The sequence below is a fragment of the Malaclemys terrapin genome, chromosome 5 (genome assembly GCF_027887155.1).
Source record: "Malaclemys terrapin pileata isolate rMalTer1 chromosome 5, rMalTer1.hap1, whole genome shotgun sequence".
NCBI classification, from domain to species: domain Eukaryota; kingdom Metazoa; phylum Chordata; order Testudines; family Emydidae; genus Malaclemys; species Malaclemys terrapin.
This window is the reverse complement of record NC_071509.1, coordinates 132,026,547-132,036,749: the sequence shown is the minus strand read 5'-3', so window position 1 is coordinate 132,036,749 and position 10,203 is coordinate 132,026,547.

The window sequence follows — 10,203 nt, the reverse complement described above, 5'->3', positions numbered from 1 at the left end:
ACTGATGGCAGTGCACGGTGCTGATTGGCATGCTGGCCCATCAGTCTGTTGATTTACCCATGTGACCATGTAAATATACAGTGACTCCAGGATCAATTTGCAAATCCAAGATTCCAAAACAGGGAATATGGCCTCCACAGAACCACTCCGACAACCCCAGCACAAACTCCAATGGGTGCTTATTTGAGGTTTAATTAGACTACAGAATGTGAGGTTAGTAGCTGGGGTGAAACCACCCAGCTGGCTGGGAAAGCACAGGTGCTGATGAAAGCAATTGCACAGGTGAGCAGTAGGAGAATTAAAGTTTTGACTTTGTTCATTTTTTCCCTTCTTTCAATTGTTTGAAGATGTCTTAATTCTGTCTGTCTGATGCCAGGAGTTACTGAGTGAAACTCTGTGGCCTGTGTTATGCAGGAGATCAGACTAAACTTCTGGCCTTATGTTCTTTAGACCTGTTGTCTTAGACTAGCTAAAGACATGGAACCATTTTTTTAATTTGATTTAATTTAATCTGGATTTCTTTGTGTTCTTTCTATGATTTGATCATTGCATATTATTTAGTACATTGTTAACAAAAGGCTCTTCCGTGAAATGGTATTTTTACGTTAGGAATAACTTTCTAAAAGCCCCACCCAAACTGCAAATGAGAAACCGCTCCCCTCTTTTTTTAATGTCCTGCTGAGACACATAAAATGGCCGCTGCCTCTCTGTAATTTTTAGGGTATACCATTAATGTGAACAATGTATTCTGTGCAAGGTCACACATAATACCTGTATACAACATCTATGGAGCCACTTGGAAAGATAGAGGTTGTTGTGTCCATCACCATGGAGAAGAAACAGGACTAGGAGAGTAGGAAATCCAAAGAGCTGCTGAATAAGAAACTGTGAACACATAAGTCCTAGCTCACAACCACAGTATACCACTCATCTTGGCCTGGACTCAGCAATCCCAAAAAGTATTGCTGACTTCAGTTAACTCACAATCCGTACCCTCTCCACTATTATCTCCTGGCCTTAGGTGAGTATTGCCCACAAAAGAAAGGGGAGTAGAGGTGGGTGTCTGGCCTTTAGTCAGCGGAAACTAATAGCTAATAGGGGCACTGAGAAATGAGAACAACATGGGTCAGGATCGTGTCACAGCAGCATGGGCCCCACCCTAAAGTGATTCTAATTATAGTAACTAAGGCTCCAAAATTATGCGTTGTTACTATTTTAAGAATTTCCCAGACATCAGGGCCTTTCAGAAAAGATAGGACAGAGGGCTAGGAGAATAAAAACGTGAGGTCTAACAGCTAGATTTCTGCAGCCTTTCACAAAATGACAGTGTGTGTCCTTATTTTGTAACATGTTCCAATCAAGATTGTTGTAAACTGGCTTTGAAACAGAACAAGTTCCTGTTAATTAAGATGGTCAACACTGAATATGTGTCTACCGTAGCTAATGGTTTTATACTGCGTTTCAAGTTCTAGATGTACAGAGATCTAAAATGAGACCAAGAGTGCAAGCCTTTAGAATTACACTCAGTCTATAGAGTTTGTAATCAATGTAGACGTTTGTTAGGTAGTTAGGAGTGTTAATCAGATCCTGGGGCTAATATAATTCATGAGGAAATAGGTTCAATGGATTGATTACTGTATCCATTAGGGAATTGGCACATAAGTAATTGACCAAACTGTCGTGTGTTAGCTTTGGATTGTGTTTTCCTCTGTTGTATTAGCAACACCGAAGTTGATAATCAAATGGCACAAGTGAGGCCCTATTCTGAGGGAATCTTAGTCAAAATCTAAACAAAGTCACCTTCCTGGAATAGTGATTAAATATGTTTTGTTTTCCATTGCAGTTGTGGTTTTTTATTCTGAAAACCTGGATGGTTATCATATTGACCACTGTTCTAGTTTGTTAGCAAAGTTATAGTCCAGTACTATTTTTTTTTTCCTTTTCATGTATTATTCTAGTAGTTGCTGTTGTTAAGGCTAGTTAATAAAACTCTCTAAAATTAAATTAATCTCTTGAATCCTTTTTCTTTAGTTAAGCAATCAAAATGAACTCTAAGCAAGAAAGGTGATACAGGTAATCAGTTAAATAGTTGGCTTAATTAAGGTTTGTTTTGTATCCTTTCTTTGTTAGACCATCTAAAAATTAAAGAGATGGTACTACTGTGTTTTTTCTGTGATTTTAATTTGAGATGCAGATAAACGGACAATTTCCCTACGTAGTTTTGCTGTAGCCTTACAATCCATTTAGCGGGCTCTTTGCCTGTGATGTGGTTTTAAAGAGGCTTGCACAATCCACTTTATGGTTTTAAAGCAGTCTTGTCTGTTCGTTCCTGCTACAAATTCAAGACAGAATTCTGCAATGTGTGCTCCTTAGCTATGTTCAGCCTGAGATAATACAAGTCTTTGTAACTCATCCCTGGAGATCCAAGTTTGCCTGATGCCAAATCTAGAAAATGTTGTAATTTGAAAGTTAGTTTTGAGGTAAGGCAAGAGCAGCTTGTTCTTTCATGCCTTACTAATCTGGAAAGTTGTGCACCAGTTGATATGGTATCTTTACACACACCTTCGGGATTATTTGTCTCTCTCCAGACAGTATGATTTATGTGACTGGCATACATGATAGAGCTGAGGGCATGGTTTCTGTAGCTGAGGGCATGCTTTCTGTAGCTAATGAGAATTGTCACCTGTCCCCTACTCTGCCTCCATCAAATATATTAGCACAAAAAAGCTGTTTGGAAACATCAATTAAAATGTTACATTATCAGGGGACTAATCCTGGAATCTATAGATAGCCCCTTTCAGGTTTAGGCACTAAATATCCCAAAGTTCCACATACTCAACAGGAATTGCAGATTGAGGTGGGCAAAATTTTTCAGATGAAACAGCTTTTTCCACCAAACAAATGCACATTCAGGTTGACTGAAACATTTCACTAGTTCATGTCAAATTCCCTGAATTGTTTTGGCCAAAGAAATTAAAAAAAAAAAAGTCAGAACATTTTTATATTTGTCAGCTAAAAATGACTTTTTGTTTCAAATTCTGTATTAAAAATAAACCTCCACCAAAACAAAATGCTTTTTTGGCTCTGAATTTTAAAAAATAGCTTGGTTTGGCCACTGAACCAAAATACGCATTTTTCGCACAGCTCTAGTTGCAGCTACGCAGTCCTTCTCAAATCCTCCTGCAGTTCTGGAATGAGAACATAAGACTTTTTCAATCTGGCAGTGACAATTTAGGCATTATCTCGAGAGAAGTTTCTAGAGAGCTGGGCACAGAGTGATACTGAAGTAGGAGAAATGCTGGGCTCTCTGGGGTGGTGAAGGAGAGAAATGTTCCTGGTAAAAGAGAACACCGTCCCCTACACAGCCTTCAGAATGTGACGAGGAGAGCCGGAGTATCTGAAGAAAGCTTTCGAAACAGTATGAAAATTAGAAACGAGAGCTTCACGCTTGATTTGTCACCCTTTGTAATCGGACATTTAGGTATTGATGCACAAGCACATTAAGGTCAATGAGACTCTTTCCTTTAACTGCAGTAGTGTTTTGGTAAGCCCTTGCCTCCAAACTGTAGAGCCCTTTCTTATGTGAGTTGTCCCAGTAGGACATCTTGTGGAAGAAGAAATAAGTCTCATCTTTCCATTGGCTTCACTGAGCAATGGATCCAGCCCTACCTCTCATGGAAAGTGCAAGAGGATCTTTAATTACTCTGAGGGCTTGTCTGTACAGAGATGTTACATCAGAGTACCTTTGGTTAGTTTGTCTTAAAGTACCTTACAGCCACATACAACATTTATTAAAGCAAATTATTTGGTGTTGTAGGTCCCAGTAAGTAAACCTCTCTGGCATGGAAGGAACTCCACTTCACAGGGAGTTTGTTCGCTTTAAGGTTCATGTGGATGCATTCCTAACTGTTCTGCTTCTGCCAGTCCTCCAACTGCTCTTGAACAGTGTATTGCTTCCCACCTGGGATGACCTGTCTTGGTATCTGCATGCCCTGCATTGCTCAAAGGTCATCTCGACCCATTGTCACCTCTCTGTTTAAATGCTGGCATGCAGCTATGAGTGCCCCTTTTCAATACCAGGCAGTAGTAAGTTCACATATCCATCATAGCAGCCATGTCCCCACCCACCCGTGCTTCCATGTGGACCCCTTCCGAGGTAGGACTTGATTGTCCTCTGTGGAGAGCTGTATGTTCTGCAGAAAAGGACCTAGGGGTGATGGTGGACAAAAAGCTGGATATGTGTCAACAGTGTGTTCTTGTTGCCAAGAAGGCTACTGGCATTTTGGGCTGTATAAGTAGGGGCATTGCCAGCAGATCGAGGGATGTGATCATTCCGCTCTATTGGACATTGGTGAGGCCTCATCTGGAGTACTGTGTCTAGTTTTGGGCCCCACACTACAAGAAGGATGTGGAAAAATTGGAAAGAGTCCAGCGGAGGGCAACAAAAATGATTAGGGGGCTGGAGCACATGAGTTATGAGGAGAGGCTGAGGGAACTGGTATTGTTTAGTCTGCAGAAGAGAAGAATGAGGGGGGATTTGATAGCTGCTTTCAACTACCTGAAAGGGGGTTCCAAAGAGGATGGATCTAGACTGGTCTCAGTGGTAGCAGATGACAGAACAAGGAGTAATGGTCTCAAGTTGCAGTGGGGGAGGTTTAGGTTGGATATTAGGAAAAACTTTTTCACTAGGAGGGTGGTGAAGCACTGGAATGGGTTACCTAGGGAGGTGGTGGAATCTCCTTCCTTAGAGGTTTCTAAGGTCAGGCTTGACAAAGCCCTGGCTGGGATGATTTAGTTTGGGGATTGGTCCTGCTTTGAGTAGGAGGTTGGACTAGATGACCTCCTGAGGTCCTTTCCATATTCTATGATTCTATGTTTGGTCTTATCTGGGGAAGAGTCACCACTATGCAGACATCTACAGGGCATTGTCAGAGTAAATGAAGGCAAGGGGGCACTCCCAGAGCTAGTCTCCACGCCGAGTCAAAGCAAAGGAGCTCTGCTGGAAGTACCTGAGGACAGGAGCTCCGGTAATGCTCCCACTGCCTGTCCATGCTATGAGGAACTGTACTGCGAGCAATGCTACCACTGAACCTGAAAATGCTGTGCTAGATAGTTACCTACCAAGCACCCCAGACAGCATGGCCAGCATCCAAAAACCCACCAAAACTCCCTTGATGCCATTAGGTCCAATCAGCAGGAGATTTATCAGGGCTGCCAAGAACGATATGACCCCCAAATTTGGAGATTACACAAGAACTCCATGTAGACACACACATTGAAACTGCTGTGCTGGATTGCTGTGTCAGGACCCAGCATGACAATGCAGAGAATGGGAGCTGTACCAGTTAATTTTATGTCCTGTATTATAAAGCAAGTGCATATGGGGCTTTCAATGAATTTCCCAGTGCTGCCATTTTGGACAGAGCTAGGCATCTCATTCTGCCTGCTTGGCATTTTAACCCTCTTCCCACGTGCTGAAAATAGTGCTCTCACCAGACACTTAATGCTTTAAAGTTATTTCCCTGCAGTATCCACAACCATCGCCCACACTTGCTGCCCCCATAACTCCCTTCCTGATCTGCTTGCTGTCCCGCACCACCCACCCCCATCCTCCCACCACACAGCCTCCCTCACCCACTCCTCCTCCTCTGGCTGCTCAAGATATCAGCACCATGGGGGTAACAAAATCAAACACATTGCATGCCAAGCATGTTTATAGTAGCAGCACCTACAGAAAGAGAAAAGCAATAGTAAAGTTACATTGGCTCAGTTTCATTAATGTACTCGGCATTTAGCAAAGCTGAGATTTCATGAGGTAAATGGCCCGAATCATGCTACAGAGACATTTCAAAAAATAGAGTTTGAGGCACTATAAGGCATTTGGGATGAGAACAACTACTGCAGTATTCTATTAATTTTGCAGCACATTTTATGCTGAACTGTAGGCGTCATAAAAGAGAACATAAGGCAAAGATGGTGCTCTGTTTTGGCATGCACATTGCAAGGCAAAGTAGCTCTCTAGGGCTGCCCATATAGCTAGTGTTTCCTTTCCCTTCCTGCACCAACTAGGGGGTGGGCACACCGTTCTGGTAAATGGTGCATATCTTCCTGGTTTGCCCATTGCCTTTTATGTTCCCTCAGGGTAACATCCTCCAGTGTTCGAACAGCCTGCCAAGTTGCACATGCAATTACTAACCTGCTGACTGCAGCTCCCCACGCACCGAAACCAATATGGCCACTCAAACACCCAGCCTTTGCTACGGGGGCCTGTATTATGGGGAGGTGATCTGGAGATTGTCTTACCCTCTTGAAGCAAACCCAAGAGCAGGAAGAGAAGATGGGAATGGTATTTCAAATTTATAGGAAAAGATACATTTTTATCATTGTTGGCATGGAGACTAGGAATGGAACAATAAGTACTTCTGCTTTTTCCTGATTTCCATGAGCACTGGAATGCCACACCTCAGGTGATGTTGGAGTTATCACTCGTAGAGAGGCTGACAAAACTCCACTTCAAACAGAACAAGTCAAGAGAGGATCAGTTCCAGGAACGAGTGAATTCATCCCAGCCGAGGGCCACAAAGGCAGACTTGTGGAGGGATGGTTTCCTGGAGCAGTCTCAAAGAATCAGAAGGGAGCGTTCCTTCCTTAGCTGTATCACTATGGTATCAACAGTTTTGTGAAACCATAGAGCGAATTCCATCCACCTGCCCAACTGAAAACACAGGCTTGCCATCCCGTCTGTATGAATGGCTGCCATGGTCCGAATGTCCCCCATGCTCCCTGACAGCAGTTCAAAAATTGGCCAAGTTGATGTATGCCAGGAGAGGAATCATGGAAGTTTTAGTTTGATCCCCACTCCCAGAATTCCTGTCATTTCTGATAGGCATCCCACAATGCACCAGGATAAAAATCTTAGTGCATAGAGCTGAGCGGCGGAGCACTGCTCTATGGGATAGCTCCCCAGAATGATGAGTGGTGGTTAATTCAAGCAAGCACAGAGCTGTGCAGATGCAATGGCCAACAAGGAAAGTATCTAAATCTGTCATAACAAAGTCATGTGGATGCACTTCAGTTTGATATCATTAAATCACTGCATTTAGAGCTAACAAACCAATCCAATGCAACCTCCCCAGGTAGACTTGGCCGATGACTGTTCAGAGCCTTCTGGTTTTTACATTTCATTTGAAAGTCAGACGTCTTTCCAGCTGCTCAGTTCTAAACTCTAGCAACAGTGTCTCCTAACGCCACGCTGGAATGTTGGTGCTGTACTTTCTACAAAGGGGAAAACGCCACTTACAAAATCCCTAGTGTCATCCTACAGCACAACTTGTAACTTCCTTGAAGGTCTCCCATCCAAGTAGAGAACCTACTCAATCCATCTTCATTTATAGGGGATAGGATCACAGCCTGAGGTGGAAGGGTCTTTGTCATTATTACTGTACTCAGAACATTATTTTCCATGCTGTATGGAGGAGTGGATTCATTCTTACTTTGAAACTATATTAATGCTACAAAAAACTGTCATGCCACACATAGACAAGCTATTTAGAAATGCAACATGTCTTTTTAATAGAGTTTAGTCATTTTCTAAATGTTAATGACCGTATGATCATCTAGCAAGGCAGGGGCTTCCCTGGGGGGTGCTGTAACAGAAACAGCTCTCTGCTTGAACATTGAACATGCTGGCTATGTGTTACATTTATACATGGAAATTAGCCTTGTGTATTTGATTTTTCTGACATTGATGCTTTTCTTTGCAATTTCGTATCTCCCGGGTGCTGACAGAAAAGTTCAAGGCATCATGAATCACTGGTGGCCATTTTGCTACTGTCTATGATGATCAAGGTGCGTAGTTATCAGTTTTGCCAGGCAATGAATGCATTGCAATTTGCAGTGGTGGCGAGATGAAGAACTGTAAACACAACCTGAAGTATACATTTTACTTGTTTGAATTTTGTTCTAGACATGTTGAGACCATTCGTTTTAACAACATTCGTTTTTAAACTGATAACTGGTTGAAACAGTATTCTGCACTGGATCTTTGACGATCTTGGTTTTCATTTTATTTTGAATCTAGCTAGGATTTGGATGAAAAGATGTCAGTCTCTCTTAATCAGGAGGCATGTATTAAAGGAAACAGCTGCTAGCTACAGAGAAACAGACAGGCTTCCCCAAAGCTTGAGTTCTACCTATATCTCCCATCTTTTCCAGGGACCATACCTTGTCTAAAATGCTTTATAACACACAGAGGCATCTCTGAATAATATACTGCAAGTATCACTATTATTTCTTTATCTACACGGGTACTTATATGGCTCTCATCACCATTATATCTGGCATTTCCCAGTATTTAAAAAATGGCATTTTTCTCCCTCTCTTCCTCCCCTGTCAATGAGAAGCAAGTGTAGAGGGTAATTTTTTTGTTGCTATTTATTTGTTGTTAGTTGGATTCCAGTAGTGCCTAGGTCCCAGCTGGGCTCAAGGCCCCATTGTGCTAGGTTATACATACACATAATAGGAGAGGAAGTAAATTTTTCGCAAGTGCCCAAATGATTTAGAAGTCTAGGTTCCATTTTCAAATGTGATTTAGGCACTTAGGAACCTATCTAAGTCTTAATAAAAGTCAATGGTCCAGGCTCCTAAGGCCAGATTCTCTAAGGATATGCATACACAGCCATGAGCCTGGACTCAAGCCTAAACCCCCTTGTGTCCATACACCAATTGTGCTAATCTAGGACCTGGTCCCAACTCCCAGGGCCCTGCAGGGCTGGAGGGTCCAAGCCTCTGTTAAGTTGGGACCGAGGGTTCGAGCCCTATTGCTTTCCTGTGTGCATGCGGCCCCGGCTTGACTCGGGTTCTGGAAGTCCTCCAGATGTATCCCAGAGTTCCCGGCGGCAGAGGAGCAGTGCTGCAGGCAGCCAGCAGAGCTGGCGGAAGCGCCATTACTGCCGGGCGGAGCGTGCTCCCCCTTCCGGCTCCGGCTCCTCCTCACTGCTCCGCAGAGCTTGCCTGGAGCAGGGAGCAAAGCTGACAGACAGGAAGTAGCTGACAGCCACTGGGACGTTGGGGTTCATCGTTCCCCCAGGCTGTTGAGCCGGGAGCCGTGCTGCTCCCCCTCCCTGCAGGTCAGCTGCTTGGTCCCACTGCACTCTCTAGCCCTTGCTCCCCCCTCCCTGAGGCTGCATGTGCAGAGGTGCACAGGTCATGTGCCCTGTGAGGGCAGTGAGTGGGGGTATTTGAACTTAGGTCTTGTTTTGCCTTTGACTTGTCTGTGTCATACAACAACAACAACAACAAAATCTAAGTCTGTGGGAAAGACATTAAGGCCCCAAACACTCAGGCACATATTTAATTTTGGTCAGTTAGCCATTGGAAGCTATGGGATGACTCATGTGAGTAAACTTATGCACATGCTTAAGAGTTTGCAGGATCAGGGACTTTGTGTTAAAAGGACAATTCCCACTCCATGCCCATAGAAGGACCAGGATGTTCTAGTATTGATCTCCTTCCTTGTCTCCCTTTCGTCGTCATCATCTTTGTTCAGATTTACTTTGGCTGAGGCACCAGCTAGTGGAGTGCACCTCAGCAGGTCTCTGCAGGGCCCTGCTTTGATGGAATTCTGTTCTCTAAATGCGGTTTATTTTGTTGTGATAATGTCCTGTCTAGTCTGGGTGAAGTGTCATGAAATTCTGAACCGAAAGTAACATTTTTCTCCAGAGGCTTACCAAATCTCCAACAGCTGTTCGGTGCAGATTTCTTCTAACAACCGAAATGGTTTGTTGTTCAGTCTCGTCAAGGGAGTTTTAATCAAAATGAGTGTTAAATGTCTTCCCTACAGCAATTCTTCATATAAATATTGAAGAGGTCTGAGAAAAAATTAGATCTATCTCTCCCCTCCCCCCGCATCCCCGCCCCCGAAACACGACAAGTAACAGATGCATTACTTCAGGCTGCAGAGTTCCTGAGGTTAATGCATGTCCCTCCCCTCCCCCCCACACACCCCTGTCTGTGATTTCATTTTCAGAATCCCTTTGATTGTCCTCTTTTTGTGGGGTAACAAAGGCACACTGGACAAACTGTCTCAGGCAGGCTTCTGATAGACTGCCCAGTCTGTGCCACTTTCCTTGTGGCCATGAGGGGAACCCTGGCCTGCCCACTACTCCAGATTCCAGCCCAGAGACCCTATGCCCAGTAGCCACA